General features: G+C 43.6%; 1 long non-coding RNA gene across 1 annotated transcript; it reads right to left on the reverse strand.

Moving 5' to 3' along the window:
* Positions 1–569: 569 nt before the first annotated feature.
* On the reverse strand, positions 570–19,311 carry LOC146062746 (uncharacterized). Its single transcript, XR_014471497.1, has 3 exons — positions 19,225–19,311; positions 16,174–16,333; positions 570–1,454 (listed from the first exon to the last, which is right to left on the reverse strand). It is a non-coding gene; the product is annotated as an uncharacterized LOC146062746 (long non-coding RNA).
* Positions 19,312–20,723: the final 1,412 nt, after the last annotated feature.

The raw sequence follows: 20,723 nt of genomic DNA on the forward strand, positions 1-20,723 counted from the left end.
GAAGCAGAAGGTCAACCCCCTGACCCTAAGGACAATTGGCCCCTTTTGAAAAGTCCGCTTCATAATTGAGCCGTTGTCTTGGACGCTGGCAGGTGGCCGGTCCTTGGCAATTAAGGGCAGGTGGCCCTTAGATCCGGAGTTTGTTATTTTTATTACTTTGTTATTTTCCAGCAATGTTATTTATCTTGCATGCCGTTCTTTGCCCGCCACCTTAGTTAGAGCAGGGACATAAATTTTAGTTAGATTCAAATAGGCCGCCCCTGCTCAAAATAAATAAGCCGTCCCCTTTAAGCCCATTCAGTTGTACGCGTCTTTATTTCTTAGATAAGTGGTGTGAGTGTGGATGAATGCCTATGTCTGTGTGGAGTTTAATGCAAAGGTAAGAGGTGCAAGATGGAATTGTCCTAAGGCACTCCCAGCCACCCTTATGTTATATACAGTATATCAAATAGGACATGCACAGACCAATCATATCAGCAACAGGGACTGCCACGCCCACACTTGTGCCTGAAATAATTGGTTTGTCATAAAACAAGCTGCCAAACTGCAGCGGACATTACTGGCAATGATCTCTCTGCATACAGTACATACTGGCACTACATATCCAAGATGTCATCATCCTCACCCAATTCCTCATCCCCATCAGTGTGTACATCCTCTTTTTCACATATTAATTATTCTCCGATGGAATCCGCCATTGTAGGTGCCTCTGTATTTTTTGGATGTAATTGTCAGCAAAGTTCTTCCTCATGGAATTTGTAATTAATTTGAAAAATGTTGATAAAATAAACACAAAAAAATCATCTTTTACACATTTTTGGGAAGTGACCTCCTATGGGGATCGCTGACGAGGTTCTCATCTGAGCTGAAAATTCTTTCAAGGTACACACTGGAGGGTGGGCAACTTACGTAAAGCAAAGCCAGTTAGTGGCCTCCAAATTGTCTTTTTTTCCGTCCAGTAGTTAAATGGACTGTCTCACATTCCCAAATGGATGTTATTACTGAAAAATCGTCAAGCACTTTTTAATGCATGTGAAAAACGATGCTTGTGAAAAAGTGCACCAAACAGTATAAAGATTAAAACATATATGTGTGCGTGTGTATCACAGGGCTTACAGATGCTTCTGAAAAAAGGTGCTTGTGGAACAATATGCATGTGAAAAAAATTGCACTAACAGTACACAGTATCACAGACAGTACAAAGCTTACAGATGCTGGTCACGGAAAAAGATGCTTGTGAAAAAAGATGCTAGTGAAAAAAGATGTTGGTGGTGGAGATTGCAGGCGTTTGGCTTTAACATAGAGAACAGAGCGAGTGGACTGATTGTTATGTTTTTAGCTAAACTTTTGATGATTGTGCTGCAAGTGACATACAGTAACAGGAAGGAGGTTCCTAGATGGTGAACTCTGTGAATTGTTTCATTACAGTTGTTACAAAACCATATTTAGCTGGCCTAGAAGAAAAAAACATGTAAATAGAAACAAAGTTACTTAAATTAGAACTATTATAGTGTATTATAACCATAAGTTGTAAATAATTCAGATTTAATACCTTTACTTACTATGACTTCCACACATAAGAGGTGGATTTTTTTGTCTTTTAACTAGGAATGACAATGGGCTTTTTTTTAAAGAAGTGCACCGAAAGACACAAAGAAAAAAAAAAGTGGATTATGGCCAGCAGTCACAGTACCATATACATAGTGGTACTTGGCCATACTCGGATCCCCGATATTTGGAGTGGTTCGGATTCTCAGAAATCTGAACCGCTCATCCTTAATATATACACCATGAGGTTGCAGCCCATAGAAAAGTTTTAAAAAATAAACAAAATAACTTTAATCTCTTCCAGCTTATAATAGTGTGACATCAGCAAAGTGATGACATCACTAACATGGCAACTAAAATACAAACCAAGAGATGTCTGCTTTAACAGTTAACATCCAACTTTTTAACTGTTTCCATGGCAATATCATTCTCTGGTTCTAAAACCACATTTGAATGAAATAAATGATACAGTAATGTGCCCATCAGGATGCCTGACTATCCTCTCCTGACGTGACCTGCACATACCTCTCCTGTAGTGCGCGTGTGACAGAACATTACTCCTGCAGTCTGATTGAATTAACGCTCTCTCTGGCTCTATTACTGGCTGAAAGAAATAATTGGGCTGAGCTGCTGATTTGAGCTATATCTGGCACAGAGCCTCCTCTTTATTTCATGGACACAGATATTTACTAATCTTGACACTTATTCAAATTACATTTTGGTTCAATTATTCCGCTTATAATTGACACTGTAATCCGAAGTAGGTGTCAAAAGCCTTTAAAGCGTCTTTTACCCAAATCTGCAAGTTGCCTTACGTAAAAACCTAGTTTGTACTGATAACATTTACCGTTATACAAGCAAACATGTTGGGACCATAACTGAGGTTTTAGCTTTTGGTTCAGCTGTTATGTGGAAAATTATATTCACTGTAAGAACATTTTTTTTTGCTTTTCATCTAATGGGAAAAAATAAATATATCCCCTTTATATTTTCTATTCAGCAGTTTGATGGCTGTGATTATCTTCACTTTGTGTCAGCCCCTTCTCCCCATTTCTTCATAAGTGCAGCCATGGGTCTAGTTATAGTGAGTGCAGGAAGTGCTATTACTATACTGCCCAGTGGCTTAAGGGACCCACCCCTAGGGCTTAACTCAACTGCATCCAGGTTCCTGGGATTGCTTGCTATGCACCTTGTGGCATAAAGTGAACTGGGGGCATTGTGTGGCATATGTTCTGGCAGCATACAATAGAGGATATTGTTAACTTGGGATACTACAATGTGACATATTATGAACTTTGGGCACCATGTGGTATAATGTGAACAAGGGCAATACTATGGGGTATAAAATTAACTAGGACACTAGAAACAACTCCTGTGAGCTCTGATTTTCTAGAAGGCGAAAGCTGCACTATGGGGCCCACAATATTATATCTAAGTCCCTGAGTGCAGCTATGGACAGGGCCATCTTAACGCATTGGCTTACTGGGCAGCTGCCCTAGGGCCCCACAATTCTAGCGGCCTTGGGGCAGGGGTTTGCTGGTGCCTCTGGAGTTTCTTGTGAGACTAGTAGCGATTGCTGCCCGGCTGATTTAGTTGTGAATTGCACAAAATCAGAGCTGCCAGGAAACATTCTCTACCGGCCTGCAGCCAATCAGTTACTGGCTGTAAGCTGCTAATTGCTGGATGGCTGATAGAAGGTGGAGAGACACTGCGGGAAGTTATGATTTTGTTAAAACTTAAGTAGGGGCCCCAGTGCATTGCTTTGCCTAGAGCCCACAATGCCGTTAAGATGGCTCTGGCTATGGGTGCCCAGTACTATGAGCACCCAGGTACTTGGTTGGCTCCTATGGAAGTTCCCCACCTTAGCATTAGTTGCTGTAGTTGCATCTGACTACTGTATATGCTAATAGCAGTATCAGCCCTTTCCCTGGTGTACAGCCAGGCATCTGTGATTACACACTAATGCTAGTATCAGCCCAGTTTGATAAACCTCACTACATTCCTCCACATTTGGGCCTGTCTGAGACTCAGGCCCACAGTTTGTTTGTACTTCAGAACTACTGTACAAGGAATACTGCATGACAATTTCAGTAAAATCCAATCTCAACCCTCTACAAAGACATGATTGTGGAGACTATGGCCAAAGTCCTGAATGTGAGGCTGTTTATATCATACCCAGAGAAGAGGCTCCGGCCCAATATGAAGCTTTTCTGAACTTTTCAGTATGAATAGAAAAAGCTGCCAGTCTTCTTCCTCTGCTTTAACTTCTTCTAAATCAGGAATAATGACTACTCTGCCGTACAGTACAAGCAGCAATAAATACACTCTGGCAGTGAGTAATTCACTTATTAAGGTACTAGATTACAAACTAATAAAAATGGTGACCTTGGGCCGGGCTGTTCATACAATTGCACACTGACTAGTTTTGTGGAAAGTTATTACATTTATCATTCTGCGTGTATGGAGGACGTGTTACATGGCGGAAGTGTTAAATGGAGCAATCACATGATAATTAATTGAATCTGACCAACTTTACACCGGTGTCTATAGATGTGGCTGATTTACTTGCACAGTATGTTGTACTGAATAATCAGCGCCCACATGGGGCCGCGGTGCATAGCGCAGCAGAACTAAACCTAGAAATATTCAATTCTTTACTTTAAAATCAATTAAGAGCTTTCTCACTTGTGTAAAACGGCTTTTTTCTTTATACATGTAAATGCTATGCATTAGTAACAGTTACTAAATACAGAGAGACATAGAATTGGGGCGACAGATAAGAACTTCTTGGCCAATCTAGTCTACAAAAGAGAGCTAATACATCGCTATGTGGGTTTAAAGTGGATATGCAGAGGTAGGGGCAGAGGTGTAACTAGATATTTGTAGGCCCCATAGCAAAAGTTTGTAAGGGCCCCCTATTTAGCAACTGATGGTGATAAATGTATGTAAAACATATTACTTAGACAGTAAAGATGGGCCCCTTCAGCTCTGGGCCCCATAGCAGCTGCACCACTTGCACCTATGGTAGTTACGCCCTTGGGTGGGGGAACTCATTTCTCTATACCACCTAATTACCCCCCTCCCCAACCTCCCATTAGGCAGAGATGGAGCCAGTGGTAGGGTTTTTGGCACCCCCCTGCAAACTAGAATGCTTTTCTGTGAGAATTACTGTGCAGGGCCCATGTGAAGGTTAAAATGTTCCACCTCACCATTAGAGGTGGTGGAACTCAGTTCCACCCCGTTCCCCCTCACTTTAACCCCTGGCTATGTATGCTTGGGCGATCTAGACACTGGGAAGTTCCAGCTATATTGCCTAACATACTGTAAATCGCTTAGCAAACATCTCTAAGGAGGTGTGTTGAAACTAAAATCTAAATTGCAGTGTAAAAAAAAAAGAAGCCAGTATTCACCCTGCACAGAAACAAAATAACGGGCATGTATCAGTGGTTCGGTGGTGCTGCTGAAGAAGTCAGGAACTTTTCCACAGTAACCCGCTTTATGAATAGCACAAAACAGATAAAATGGTTCCATCAATAGATCCAATACTGTAAATAGAATGAATATTAATATCAGGGTTACCTACCTGACCCTCTTCATGAAGGAGAAAATGCTCTGTTCCTGGGCTTCCCTGGTAATGTATGATTGCCATCACCTGTGGTGAAATAGTTCCTTGATAAGAAATGTGTTTCACCACAGGTGATGGCAATCATACATTACCAGGGAAGTCCAGGAACAGAGCATTTTCTAGGTAGGCAACCCTGATTAATATATGATAGAATAATTACATGATTTTGTTATAGAGAGTAAAAAACGAAATACAAAGGTCCAAATCTTGCGCCTGTCTTCAGGTAGTAGGATTTAGATTATAAATGCAGATTTATCTAGAGACATCATCCACTGCTGACATGGAAGTGACACATCTGAGAGATTACAGCAATCAAATCAAGGAGATAATGTGTAAAAGGCAGCAGGAACGAGAGGAGCAACCTGCAAGATCTTGTTAGAAGGAGTGCTACAGGCTCTCGTTAATGCCTTTGTTCTGCGAAAGTGGGCCAGGCGGGGCATGGAAAGTATGTTGTTTTAAACCTTGTCTAATGCGGATCAGAGCCACAACAGATGATCTCTCCGCGCTGCAGTAGTGCTGGGGATTTACAAACATTTCCTTTCACACAAGTGAATTCACAGAGGTCTGTGATCGGAATAATAAGTAGAGAGATAAGCGGCTGTGATGACTCCCACGCCTGACTGAAGTGTTAGCAGATTATGGCCAGGTTTAATGGGTATATAGACCCTGGACCTTACTTACACTGTGCACTGGATGCACCTGCTGACAAACAGTAGTGCTGCAATGTTTGCAGAGTGGCAGATAAGTGTAAAGGTGCGCAGTGGACAAAGGGGGTGATTCTGGTTGGCTCGAAGACCGCAGCTTATCGAGTACCACAGACGCCACCAGTCCAAACATCCGCCCCCCGACGCTGCCAAATCCCCTTGTTTACATGTAAAGGGATGTGTAACGAAGACACATACTCTCGAATGTCTCCGGAGCAGGAGAAATCATTCCATGGTCAGCAACCATGCAGTGATTTCTCCTGGCTTCGGAAATAGAATAGTTTGCGAGTGCTGGGATGAAGACCAGGAAGGTGGCTGTGACGTCAACCACCCGCCCCATGGCACAAATCATCCCATCTGCGTACCCATGGGTATATTTTTATGGGAACGCCCATAAAACACTGTGTGTTCGCATGGGCGGCCCCTGTCCATGGCGCTGTCCGCCCCGGCCCACCCTGATCCTTGGGAACAACTTGGCGACTATGCAAGTCGCCAAAGCTGTTCGCAGAGAGGAGCTGAACATGCGCATAATATACCAAGTGCATGCGCAGAGCCTCAAACATTGGAACGGCCCGAATTAATCAGAATCATCCCCAAAATGCGCACCTTTACTCCAACCTACATAGCGTTATAAGCACCCCCTTCTTTAATTAAAGTTTTTTTTTTACTTAAAAAATCAGTTTAATATCTTTATATAGCACACACATATTACTCAGCACTGTACAGAGACATATTCAGTTATTCACATATGCCTATGTGAGCTTATAGTCTATTGGAGGTATTCAATTACTGTTCAATTGCGGCTGTTTTTGGACAGTTTTTAATCATGTTTTTCCGATGCAGTTTTTTGAAACTCCATTGGGGAAACATAACTAAAAAACAGCTGCAATTTCGACAAAAACACTCGGTTTGGCAAGTAATTCAAAGATCCACATGTGTTTTTACCATGCCAAATTTTTCAGCAGTCAAAAAAATCGGTCGACTGTAAATTTGACAAATGCTGTATTTTTTTTGACTATTGAATAATCCAGCACGGAATTGAATACCCCCTTATATCCCCTGTCACATTGGCACAGATATATTACCTATGGTTCATTTTCTTGTCAGAACTTCAGAAGCTAATTAACCTGCAACATGTTAGGAAAATGGAAAAACCAGAGAAAACCTGAACAAACACTGGAGGACATACAATCTCCACACAGAGGGGGTTATTCTGGTTGGTGCGGTGGGACCGTACGGGGTCGGATTTTTTTAAATCTGCGCATGCGCGGCGACCTCACACCGCTCACGGACGGGTCTCTCCCTGTGAAAAAAGCTGTCCGGAAGAGCACGGTCATTGTGGGCTGCATGTGGGCATTTTTATGGGAGTGGTCGGAATAATGAGGAAAAGTGTGCTAAAAAATGCACGGTGCCACAACTGCCTTGATCGGCGAACGCGCCGTGCATTTTGGCACAAAAACAGGCGGACGCCAAAGAGTGCTCATGACCACCCCTAGAGATACCGCATGAGAGCGGACGCCTGGGTCTGCTAATTAACGCTGATTACTACTCAAACACATACACCTGAATGTAATAAGCAATGCTGCAGGCTATTAAGTGAAAACCATTATTTCACTATCTGCAAGCCACACACAGCCCTCAAACACATTGGAAGCTTATCTTTCTACACTTCTCAACATGTAAAGGTTGGTTTAATTTTAGGTGACCTGCTTATATATGTCAAGGTAGTTATTTTATAACCATCTACACCCATTCAGAAAGTGTTTTTGTATACTTTAAAAAGCAGGACACTCAATTCACATAAATCGACAGGTGTCAACTTTTTCACTGTAACACAAACATACCAGTTTTTTATTATGAAAAAGACACATAAACCACGTCTAAGAGCAACAATGATGTTTTTGGACTCAATTTCTACTTGCAATGTGGTGTACGCTCAGATATACGGAAGGTGTCGGTGTGAAAACGGACGAGAGCCGTCCCTGCACGGTGGCGTACGCTCTGATGTACGCCAGGTATCGGTGGCTAAGAGGGAGATCCGTCCGTGCACGGTGGCGTACACTCAAGTGAACGCCACTCCCCATTGTCAGTGTTTGTGACCGTCCGTGTGCAGCTGTTCTGTGGGCGGACTTACGCTCACCGTGAGCGTATGGGAAACGCACAGCGTGACGGAGCATACGCACGTTTCACCGATCTGATCAGAATAAGGCCCATAATGTGCCTATTGCTCAGGAAATGAGGTTATGTCCTCAGGACTGTGAGGCAGCAATGCAGTCTACTCTGCCAACCTTTTACAAGAAGCATGAAAGTGTAGCAGTATATGTTAATTGAGTGTGAGTGTGCCTAAAAATGGGCTTCTCTGCTAAATGCACCTGAAAGGAGCTAAGTGCATTCTATTAGATTAGAGCTGGTGCAAGCATATTGGGCCAGATGCACTAAGCTTCAAAAGTCATAAAATGGAGAGTGATAAACAGCCAGCCAATCAGCTCCTACCTGCCGTATCACAGGCTGTGCTTGAAAAAGGTCAGGCAGAAGCTGATTGGTTGGTTATTTATCACTCTCCATTTTATCACTTTTGAAGCTTAGAGAATCTGGCCCCTAGTCAGGTTTAGTATTCATTTCTGTTGCCAGTTTAAATCCATCAGTTAAAGTTGTTGATCATTGGCGGCTATGACAACTTGATGGAAAGTAAATATACTGTCCTTCCATGTGGTGAAACTGTATGTTGCCTGGTTTGAATTCCATCTGTCTCATCCAGTTATCCACATGGAAGAACTGTCTTGTTCTATTCAAGATCTGCTAGTTTGTTCTGTCTTCTGGCTCATACCAACTGACAGATTTAAAATGTATTTGAATTGCATTGCATTGTTCCAAATGCTTCCATACTCTTGAGATAGAAGAAAATGTGCCCTGTTATGACGGTACCTAATTTCACATATTAGCTTTGTGCTGGCTAATATTAGCCTATGCAAGTGTGGGGGGGTGGGGAGGAGGACACAAGCCATTATTGGCTCAACACGACCATCCTGTGATCACCATTTTTGAAAATCCAAGATGTCCACAGTGTTGAGAAAACTACATCAGATGAGACTTAAGTTGCAATTACACTGGAGGGACAGCAGGCGGTGCTGTCACATTTGTGTTTGTGTGTCTTACAGTCTGTGATGTATGTATATACTTGTTTGTTGTTGTTTCCTGTGTCTGAAGGTTACATGAAGGAGAAAGACAGATGCAGCATGCAGTGAAAAGTTATTCATGTACAGTTACCTTGTTCTCATTACAAGTTCATGTTATGACCAGTTCCAGTTTATATAAAAAACCAATCATACCACAAAGACCTTTCCAGTGTGTGTCTACTGAATGAAGCTTGATACAGAAGGTGATCCTGACTGCGTGGGTAAAACTCAATTGCCAACAGGTTATGGGCCCAGACACAGACAAGAGGATCCCAGTTACCAGGAGTAAAGCTTACAAGGATTAAGGCACCAGAAACATCTCTGAGAGATCTGCAAAGCAACTGTGAGTAAACCCAGTATTACAGTATAACTCAAGGGGAATAGCAGATAAGCAGAAGAGATGGCAAGCAGCACAGATCTTAGCCTTGCAGTAACCAAGCTGTCTAATGATAACTACCAACTGTGGAAATTTAAAGTTGAAATGCTGCTGACTAAAGATGATTTTTGGGAAGTCATAACTACAGACAGACCAAGTGATAATTACCAGGAATGGGACAAGAAGAACAGACAAGCACGTGCAGCTATAGGCTTATTAGTTGAGGATGATCAATTAGTCCATTTAAATGGAGAAAACACTGCAAAGGGCATGTGGGAGACATTGCAGAAGCTACATGAAAGAAGCAGTTTAAACAGCAAATTATTCCTGCTAAGAAAACTGTACCAGATGAGACTTGGCAAAGGGCAGACTATGCAAGAGCATATAAGTAAACTGCTGGAAATGGTAGCAAAGCTCAGATCTATAGGAGAAGAGCTGAAATGCAGTCACATAGTAGCCATACTCCTGTGCAGTCTACCAGACACATACAGTGCACTGATAAATGCCTTGGAAACAAGACCTGAAACAGAACTCACACTAGACTTTGTGAAAAATAGGCTTATAGATGAATATCAGCGCAGGAAAGAAATCACACAGGATTGTATGGACAGTGACTCTGAAAAATCTCTCAAAGTTACAGACATCAGGGTGCATAACAAAGAAACAAGAGCATGTTTTAGATGTAAGAAAATCGGGCATTTAAAAAGACAGTGTTCCATATGGAAAGAAGAACAGCAGAAACTACTTTTAAAAGGGTCCAAGCAGAAAGTGAAAGCTGCACTCACAGATATATGCACAGATAAGTGGAATGGAACTTTTAAAGCGACAGTAACACATACAAACTTTAGTTGGTTCATAGATTCAGGAGCAACAAGTCACATGACAAGCGACAGATTTCTTTACCGAGATTGACACAAGTCATAGAGAAGCAATCTATCTTGCAGATGGTACCAATATCACTGCAGAAGGTAAAGGGCATGGTATGCTCATATGCTCCAGTACTAATGAAAGTGACAAAAGAATACCAATTAAAGATGTACTATATGTTCCCAGATTGGAAGGCGGACTAATATCTGTAAAGTGCTTAACGGATAAAGGACTTACTGTTAAATTCCAAGACAAGATGTGTCTTATCCAGAATGGAACAGAAACAGTAGCCACAGCCAAAGCAGAGAAACACCTGTATCGCCTAGACACGACAGTACAACAGGTGAGATTAACCACACATGAACACAACGACTGTATTCACATGTGGCACAGACGACTAGGACATAGGCATCCAGACAGCATTAAGGAACTACAAAAGAGAGGTCTAACGAAGGATCTCACAGTATCAGACTGTTCAACAACCATGAGGTGTGAATGCTGTATAAAAGCCAAAGCCACAAGAATGACAGTTCCAAAACAAAGTGAGAACAGAGCCCAGAGACCTCTAGATCTCATACACAGCGACGTGTGTGGCCCAATGCAAGAACATACACGAAGCGGTAACAGATATATAGTGACTTTCACTGATGACTACTCCAGATACACAGTTACTTATCTCATTAAAAGCAAAGATGAAGTACTGGACAAGTTAAAGGATTATATAACAATGGCTACAAATAAATTTCAAAGAAATCCACTAGTGTTTCGTAGCGACAATGGAGGTGAATTCACAGGTCACAGAATAGAACACTTCCTGAGACAGCTCGGTATAGAGCACCACAAGACCGTACCCTATTCACCGGAACAGAATGGGGTAGCTGAAAGGAAGAATAGGACTCTGACAGAAAAGATCAGATGCATGTTAACAGATTCAGGACTACCTGACAAATACTGGGGTGAAGCCGTAATGACAGCCACGTACTTACAAAACAGATTATTCTCAAGAACAGTGGAGAAAACACCATATGAGTTGTGGCATGGCAAGAAACCAAATGTGAAACATATAAGAGTCTTTGGATGTAAAGCATTTATGTACATTCCAGCAGAAAAACGAAGTAAACTGCAGAATCGCGCAGTAGAAGGAATCTTCGTTGGATACAGTGAATGTTCCAAAGGATACAGAATTCTGAACCCAAAGACAGATAAGATAACCATAAGCAACAGCGTGACCTTTGTGGAGGAACTAAGAACTGAAGTAATGATTCCAGCCAATCTGGATAAAGAAGACAACACTGACTCTAGTGACACCACCACAACAGATACCATCAAAGAGGTTGAAGTCGGTCTGGAACCAATTACCAAAGGTATGGAAGAGTGCACAACAGGTGAAGTAAGGCGCTCGAGCAGAGAGAACAAAGGCAAACCACCAGTGCGTCTCTCATATAAAGCTAGTACCACTAGTATATGTGAACCCACATCCTGGGAAGAAATATCCAACTTACCAGAAAGGGAAGCTGAGAAATGGATAGAAGCAGCAAAAGAAGAAATTAAATCCATGCATGACAATCAGACATGGATACTAACAGAACTGCCATCAGGAAGGAAAACCATAGGCAGCAAATGGACATTCAAGGTTAAATACAACACAGATGGAAAAGTGGAGCGATACAAGGCCAGACTAGTAGCCAAAGGATACTCACAAAAATATGGAGAGGACTATGATGAGACATTTGCTCCAGTAGTAAAGCACACAACCATCAGGACATTGCTTACAGTAGCAGCCGCAAAGGATATGCAAGTAAGACACTTTGATGTAAAGACAGCGTTCTTACATGGCGAGCTAAAAGAGGATATTTACATGGAACAGCCACCGGGTTTCAAAGACCCTGAAAGTCCAGACCTAGTGTGCAAGCTCCAGAAAAGTATATATGGTCTGAAGCAGGCGGCAAGAGCCTGGAACACAAAATTAAACGAAATCCTCATACAGGAAGACTTCGTGAGAAGCAAAGCAGATCCCTGCCTATATGTCAAGAAGATAACTGACAGGTGGATCTACCTGTTAATCTATGTGGACGATCTTCTAGTATGTTTCGAGCAAGAAGGGGATAAAGTGGAATTACTGCAGATCCTGAATAAGGAATTTGAAACAAAAGACCTAGGAAATATAACACACTATTTAGGTATTCAAATATCAAGAGAAGAAAACGGAGACTTTACCTTAAACCAGAAACAAAAGATACAGGAAGCCATTGAAGAGTTTGGGATGCAAGATGCAAAACCGGCAAGTACTCCCATGGAAACCAACTACATAAAGGAAATGTACAATGAAGGTACATCATTACCAGATAATCACCAATACAGAAAGGCAATAGGAAAATTGCTGTACATTGCCACTATTACCAGACCTGACATCGCTACAGCAGTATCAACTCTAAGCAGAAAGGTCTCTAAGCCAAGTCAGATGGACTGGAATGCTGTGAAAAGGGTAATACATTATTTAAAGGGAACCATTAACTTAGTGCTTAATCTTCCAGCAAGCAGAAATTGTGATCTGATTGGATACGTGGATGCAGATTGGGCTGGAGACTCTAATGACAGAAAGTCTACAAGTGGACACATATTTCTACTTGGTGAAGGACCGATCAGTTGGACAAGTAGGAAGCAATCATGCGTTGCACTTTCTTCAACAGAAGCAAAGTATGTTTCAGCAGCTCAAGCAAGTCAAGAGCTAATATGGCTAAGACAATTGTTAGCTGATTTGGGACAGAAACAAGTAGAATCTACAAAGATCTTTGAAGATAATCAAGGATGTCTCGCATTAACTCAAACAGAACGGGTAAATCCAAGGACCAAGCACATCGATGTGAAATACCATTTCTTGAAGGATCTACAGGAACAAGGTCTTCTTAACTTGGAATATTGCCCAACAGAAGAGATGAATGCAGACATTCTCACCAAGCCATTGGTTGGAGAAAGACATCACAGACTATCCAGAAAGATGGGTCTCGTGGATCAAGCCTCATCTGTTGAGAAGGGGTGTTGAGAAAACTACATCAGATGAGACTTAAGTTGCAATTACACTGGAGGGACAGCAGGCGGTGCTGTCACATTTGTGTTTGTGTGTCTTACAGTCTGTGATGTATGTATATACTTGTTTGTTGTTGTTTCCTGTGTCTGAAGGTTACATGAAGGAGAAAGACAGATGCAGCATGCAGTGAAAAGTTATTCATGTACAGTTACCTTGTTCTCATTACAAGTTCATGTTATGACCAGTTCCAGTTTATATAAAAAACCAATCATACCACAAAGACCTTTCCAGTGTGTGTCTACTGAATGAAGCTTGATACAGAAGGTGATCCTGACTGCGTGGGTAAAACTCAATTGCCAACACACAGCAAGTCAATTGCGGCTTGTTGCATCATTGTCCCACCCGATTGCATCAGCTCATATTAGCCTGCCAGAGGCCAGAGAGGCAGTCTGATGGCGGAGGAGGAGCAATGAAGAGCTTCTTAAGTTACAAGATGCTGTCGAAGTTCTAAATGGGTGGCAGCCATGCAAAGTAGCTGCCCACCAGGTAAATAGCATAAAAGATGCTGTAGAAAACTTGAATGGATGGTAGCCATGCAGAAGTGCTTATAGGCCGCTGCCCATCAGGTGAAGAGCATAGAATCTTTGGTACTTGTGAGTTATCTGGGCGCCCGATTTTGGGTACTTGCGATTTGCATGCGATATCGCATGCGATATCGCATGCGATTTGCATAAGATTTGCTATTCATTTCATTACCCCACTATCCCCAAAGTGTGTCTATCAACGTGAACCCGAAGCGTGGCGAGCGCAGGGAGCCCGCGAGGGGCGGCGGTACGCGTCCTCCGACCTTTTCATGCCCTACTATCCACTAGGGCGTGGAGTGAGAATAGAATAGTGTGGCGAGCGCAGCGAGCCACCGAGCCCGAAGCGTGGCGAGGGGACGCGGACACCTTCACAGGTATCCGCGTGCCCTTGCGGGCTTCACAGGTGTCCGTGTCCCCTCGCGGGGCTCGCTGCGCTCGCCTCGCTGCGCTCGCCACACTATTCTATTCTCACTCCACGCCCTAGTGGATAGTAGGGCATGAAAAGGTCGGTGGACGCGTACCGCCGCCCCTCGCGGGCTCGCTGCGCTCGCCACGCTTCGGGTTCACGTTGATAGACACACTTTGGGGATAGTGGGGTAATGAAATGAATAGCAAATCTTATGCAAATCGCATGCTAAATCGCATGCAAATCGCAAATCGATGCGATCTAGTACCAAAATCGGGCGCCCAGATAACTCACAAGTACCGAATCTTTTGTAGTAGTTTCCATAACTCTTCACTCTCTGGGCGGTGACCTTTAAGCTCTTTTGCATGGTTCCCGCCCATCCAGGACTTATATGGTGTCTTGGACTGCCTCTTTGGCCTCGTGCTGGCTAATATTATCTGATACAAGCAGGAGAGGCGATGACGTGGCAAGCCGCGATTGGCTCTGGATGGCCTTGGATTTTTAAAAATGGTGCTTCAATGAAACTGCTCTCTCGCTCTGTCTCTCTGTCTGCATGTTTGCTTTAATAACTTGGCCCAACCCTAATGTATCAGAGCTCTTATACCTGGCTGTCATGGCTTGATGACTGTGATGAAGGGGGCTGACAGAGATCTGAGTGTGTCATGGTGCCGTCTGAGCATTTTTTCTGTCACTGTTTTTTACCTGCCGTTTAAGTTCTGTTTTGTATTTGTCTGGCTTTTTCAGTGTATTTAATGGGGTGTGGATGATTAGACAGTGTCTGAATAGACAGTCAATTGGTCAATACCAAACTGTCGACATGCAATATTTCGACAGTGTCATAAAGTTGTCAGGGTCAAAAGGTCAAAGGGTCATCATTGTCAAAAGGTTAACATGAAAAAGGTTAACATAAAAATGCTAGACACATGAAAAGGGTCAACATGAGTTTTTCAATCCTTTGGGCTGTCAATGTCGACACCTGTCAACATGGACCCCCAATTAATGTATTACGTACATGTATGGAATAAGTTACTGGCAGGCGAGATTCCGACAGTCATTTTTCTGTCAGGAGCCAGACAGGGGGGTGAACACATTGAAGCCCCTTATGGGCTCGGTGGTCAGCTGTGCTCGCTACCTATTCTACTCTCTCACGAGGGAAAATAGACCTTGTAAGTCGTGATTCTGACTGTCAGGCTACCGACAGTCAGGATTCCAATGTCGGAGACCCGACTGTCGATGAGTCATCTGGCACCCTATGCGTACTGCTTCATTGTAGAGCCCAACTACTATGCGTCAGCCATTTTAGAGAATCTACAGATGGACCGCCTCTCAGCCAGCACCGAGGCTTGCTAGAATGCCCCGCTGGCGAACCGGCGCTCCATCTGACTGGGCCGCGTGTCCCAGTTCCTGGGCGGGGGGAGTTTCGCGTCGAACCCTGCCCGTCGCTGCTTCAGGGAAACGTGCAGGGTTAGGGCCGGTGCGGGGAGGTGTCGGCAATTGTCGGGAACAGGCAGGGAGCTATATTGGAAGGACGCGCGTGCATCCCCTTCCGGCGGCTGTCGGGGGCTGGCGGTTGCCTATCCGACGACAGACCCCCGCTTAATGACGTGGCTCCATCTGTATTAAAATGATCCATTGTAGCATGTTATACAACATAATTTCAGAAGTCTTCAAATTGCCAAAAAGGTACATAACCTAAAATAGTAAATATATGCAGTAGCTTATGCTAGTACCTATATATCCACAGCATCTGGAGAGTCAAAGGCTGACAAAGAATGCTCTATATGATCCTTTACTGGAGCTATGTATAATCAGGGCAGAATATAGCCTATCCTGGCTGGGAGTAATGGGAAAACACTTACACAATAAATGATCTCCTTCACACGTTGTGATAGCAGTTGTAAAACCAGAGCCGCTTCCTGGCAGCAGTCACAGAATAGATGAAGTCGTTACAGGAGGAGTTGGAAGAGGCGTTGAATTATAGTGTTCACGGGAGCAGCGGAAGAGACGGGACATCTGACACTTTATAATTAAATAACAATAAAAAGGATTTATTATTAATGTTAAACAAGGCAACATATTCTGAAGTTCTTATGATAGAAAACTGTGCTTTAGAAGCATACACCGTTGCCTTAGTGTTCATAGCCAGTGCCTCCGATTTTCTTTAAAGCCTCAATTATTTGCACGGCAGAACCAGGTTGGTTTTGTCTTGTAAAGGATTCAAGCTTAAAAAAAAACTTGCACAAAGTCTTGCATACCCTCCAACTGTACATTTTTGGCAGGTACCGTACCGTTTTTTATGGCCTGTACATTTTTTTGGTTCCCCAACAAGTATAAGAAAAGGGGCGTGGCCATGCCCCTTTCCAAATTTGTACCGGTTGCTCTTCGGATGCTGGAGGGTATGGGGGAAATTTACTAAGATGGGAGTTCTATTTTAGTTCGGATGTTGCTACGGGCAACCAATCAGATACTATCTTTTATCATCTAGAAGGTTCTAAATAAATAAGTAAATTTTGATTGGTTGCCCACAGCAATATCCCATTAGAAATATAACTCTCATCTTAGTAAATTTCCCCCTATGAGTCCTGTACTTCCTGCTTAACACAGGCTGTAACCAGAGGCGTAACTAATAATTGTGCGCCCCCCTGCCGAAAATGCAGGGGGGCGCCCCCCCCCCCTTAAAAAAAACAAAAACCAAGCAGCGGGGAGCCGTGGCGCGCGCGGGGGGGGGGGATTGAGGGGAGAGAGTGTGTGTGTGTGTATTTGTGTGCATGTGTATTTTACCTTGGGCCGCATCCGTCCGCGCCGGGTCCCGGCTCTCCCGGCTACTGCTGCTAACGAAAGTGACACTTGAAAAATGGCTGCCCCCATACAGCAGACGAAAAACTGTCTGCGGTATGGGGGCAGCCATTTTCCAAGTGTCACTTTTTGTATCAGTGAGAGCAGCGCTGTGGCAATAGCCGTGAGAGCTGGGACCCGGACGGTGCACACAGGCACCCAGACAGTGACTGTCGTCCCGCAGCCCCCCCGGCGCCCACATACCCTCAGCGCCTCCCCGCCACGGCGGGGGCTGCGGGACGATAGTTACGCCTCTGGCTGTAACATTCCCCCTGTCATTTCCACAGCTTTATGCATCATTAAATTAAAGTGGCATTCCTGCAGCCAGGTCCAACTGAATTCACGCATGTGAGGCAGAGACTTCCTGAGGCTCATTGTTCCCATCAGTTCCTGCTCTATTTCAGCTTACAGTCTGAGGGTGGGATGTTCTAAACCGAAAATGCAGTAAAAACCCTATCAGGGTTCCTACTGAAACAGCCTGCAGGTGGGCTGTTGGGACAGTACTCGAAAAGCGGGACTGTCACAACAAAATCAGGGTCACTATGGAAGTATGGGACTATGAGGAGAAACTGGAGCATCCAGAAGAATTCCAAACAAACACAAGATCCAAAGAAAGGGCCCTGGTTTGAGACAAACCCATCACTCCAGCCCGGTGAGGCAGCATTACTAATAAGCCGCCCGGCACCATATGACACATCTTCTTTTTAGCTAAATGTTATCTATCGCTGGGAAGGTCCCGGGTGGCTCAAGGGGGATTGGATGTGACTTCTTTGAGGGGAGAAGTCGTATAGGGGCCGACTATTAAAGAAAAGATCTTCACAGTTAAACATCCGCTGTATAAAGCTCTAACACACTGTGGGCGGGATGTATTAATATACAACGCCTATTCAATGCCGCAGCGGCTCGCTGCCCCTGATGGTGAATTTTAACCCCTGCGCCGAATGCCGCAGGAGACGGGGGACGGCGACAGACAGGGAGATGTAAGCCTCCCTGCCTGCCCAAGAATTTGTGGGGGAGAAGGAGGACTTTCGGGGACAAAGGCAGCAGCAGGTGCCCCCCCGGGAGAACTGGCAGGGGACAGGGAGCCTCTTCACTGGTCCCGCTCGTAATAAGCCGGGACCAGACTGAAGTGAATATATGAATATGTAATGGGCGGCTCCCGGCCCCCTGCTGGCGAATGTGTAAAAAAATAAACAAAATAAAAATGTAAAAAAATAATAATAATAATTAAATATATATTAATGTGCTTCAAGCACATGAATAAAAATAGCATACCCCTTCACAGTAAAAGATTTCTGATTTTTTTACACAAAAAAAACAAAACAAAAAAACCTTTATTTTAAAAGATCACTTTCCAGTTCACCTAAAAAAGATGTCGAATGCAAAACGGTGAATCATGGCGAAAATCATGGTGAAAGCAGTTCTCCAACCTAGCATTGAATACACTCTCGGCGAATCCAAGTGAAAACCCCATTGAAATACACCAGCGAATTGCAGCGAGCATGAAACGGAGAACTGGCCGGCATTCACTGTTCACTTTCGGCGAACAATGAACATTGAATAGGGTGAATCAGATTTTCAGTGAAAAAGATTCACTGCAAGGAGTAAAAACAGCTCGAGTCGCAGAAAAAAAATGGTGAATCGGGAGCATTGAATACTGGCCTATGCGGTAACATGGCGGCGGTGTTTTAGTACATAGGAAAAGGCGTTAAAACAGGGATTTTACCACATTTTCTCCTGAGTACATCCCGCCTTGTGTCATCAGCATCCAGTGCCAGGAGAGAGGGAGTTTTGGCAATGCTTGCATGGCTGATTTACCACCATATAGCTTAGGCTTGACAACCAAGAATGAAGCCAACCAGCTGTGGATGAATCTGGGAGGTTGTAAAGGTTTTACTGCTGCAATTGATCTAAATGTGTGCAAACATACACATTTACCGCTGTAGCTTGCAGCTCAGAGAAACGCTTACGTACAAGCACTTATGGAAGTTCTGGGCAGTCTAATAACCTCAGGTACACTTCAACAACTAAATTACTCATAAAATTGACAATAAAAGTAAATGTAAAATGTCTACCTCAATAAAAGCAGTTTTCATGTTTGCCAAACAAAGCTGAAGTATCCTTGTTCTCTCGGCTGCGTGAGGTAAATCCTTGAGTCCTCTGTCATTGTGAAGTGTTTGTGTGGCGCACAATCTATGATGGAACAGCCAGAGGCAGCAGAATGTAACAATGGCTTATTGCAAGATCCCGGGAGATAATATATTCTCATTTCTTCTTGCTCCTTTTTTGCTTTTAATGTTATTTTTTTTGCTTTATTTTTATATTATGACAATATATAATTTTAACTTTTTACTATTGCATTTTTGACCTGCAGTTTGAAGGAAAGTTTTTAATTAAAATTGAATTGTATGGCTGGATAAAAGCTTTGTGCTTTGCTCATATCTGGCTCATGTGTCTCATGTGTATTTTTATACAATTGTTACAATTGCTCAGACCAGGCAGAAAAATGAATCATTTTGCACAATACACAACACCCATAGGGCGGGATGAACTAATCTGAAAATGCGGTAAAAACCCTATATCCAGGATTTTTATTGCATTTCTGTATGCTCTAAATCCCCTCCACCAGGTCAGGTGCAGGGCTTTTGCTGGCAATACCCTGCATAGGTGCCGATTTATGTTTTTGCTGGTGGGTGCTCAAGCCAAAAATATAGGGGAGTGGCTTCATGGGAAAGGGGCGTGGCCACAAAATAATACTGATTTATATTACGCAGCACAGTTATCTCCAATATTCAAATTATGGCAACAGTGCCAAATACATAAATGCCCCCACAGTGCCAAATACATAAATGCCCCCACAGTGCCAAATACATAAATGCCCCCACAGTGCCAAATACATAAATTCCCCCACAGTGCCAAATACATAAATGCCCCCACAGTGCCAAATACATAAATGCCCCCACAGTGCCAAATACATAAATGCCCTCACAGTGCCAAATACTTAAATGCCCCCACAGTGCAGGTACATAAATGCCCACACAGTACCTGTTCCAGCGACTAGGGAGTGGGAGTGCAGTGGGACACAGGCGGGTGGGCAGCTGCTGAGCGGGTGGGTGCTCATCAATTTCCGTGGATGCTCGGGCCCTCAAGCACCCACAGAATCGGCACCTATGATTCCCTCTAGAAGCCTATGGGCCTATACTAATCGCATATGTTAGAGAATATGCAATTAGTAAGAATGCGGTAGCCGGCAGAGACGGGCGGCGGATGTTAGAACATCCGGCCAATGACCACAAACACAAGAAAAATACTTACATTTCCCCTCCTAACAGCCTCTTGGATTGAATCCTATGTATTCCCATGCCAGGGTGAAGTTTCATTTCTCTATGTTCAGTAGAATACTGGAATGTGCAGGTACTGTAGTAGGCAAAAACTAAGAAATACCAAGTAAAAGTCTATTAATAGCTTATTCGGCCATCACGTGCATCCAGTACCACCACTATGAGCATGGCATTAAGGTGGTTATTCATTACTGCTTGCTAAGCAGCGGCCTTTTGCTGCGTAGCGAGCGGCT

The sequence above is a fragment of the Crinia signifera genome, chromosome 3 (genome assembly GCF_055691185.1).
Source record: "Crinia signifera chromosome 3, ASM5569118v1, whole genome shotgun sequence".
In the NCBI taxonomy this organism is placed as follows: domain Eukaryota; kingdom Metazoa; phylum Chordata; class Amphibia; order Anura; family Myobatrachidae; genus Crinia; species Crinia signifera.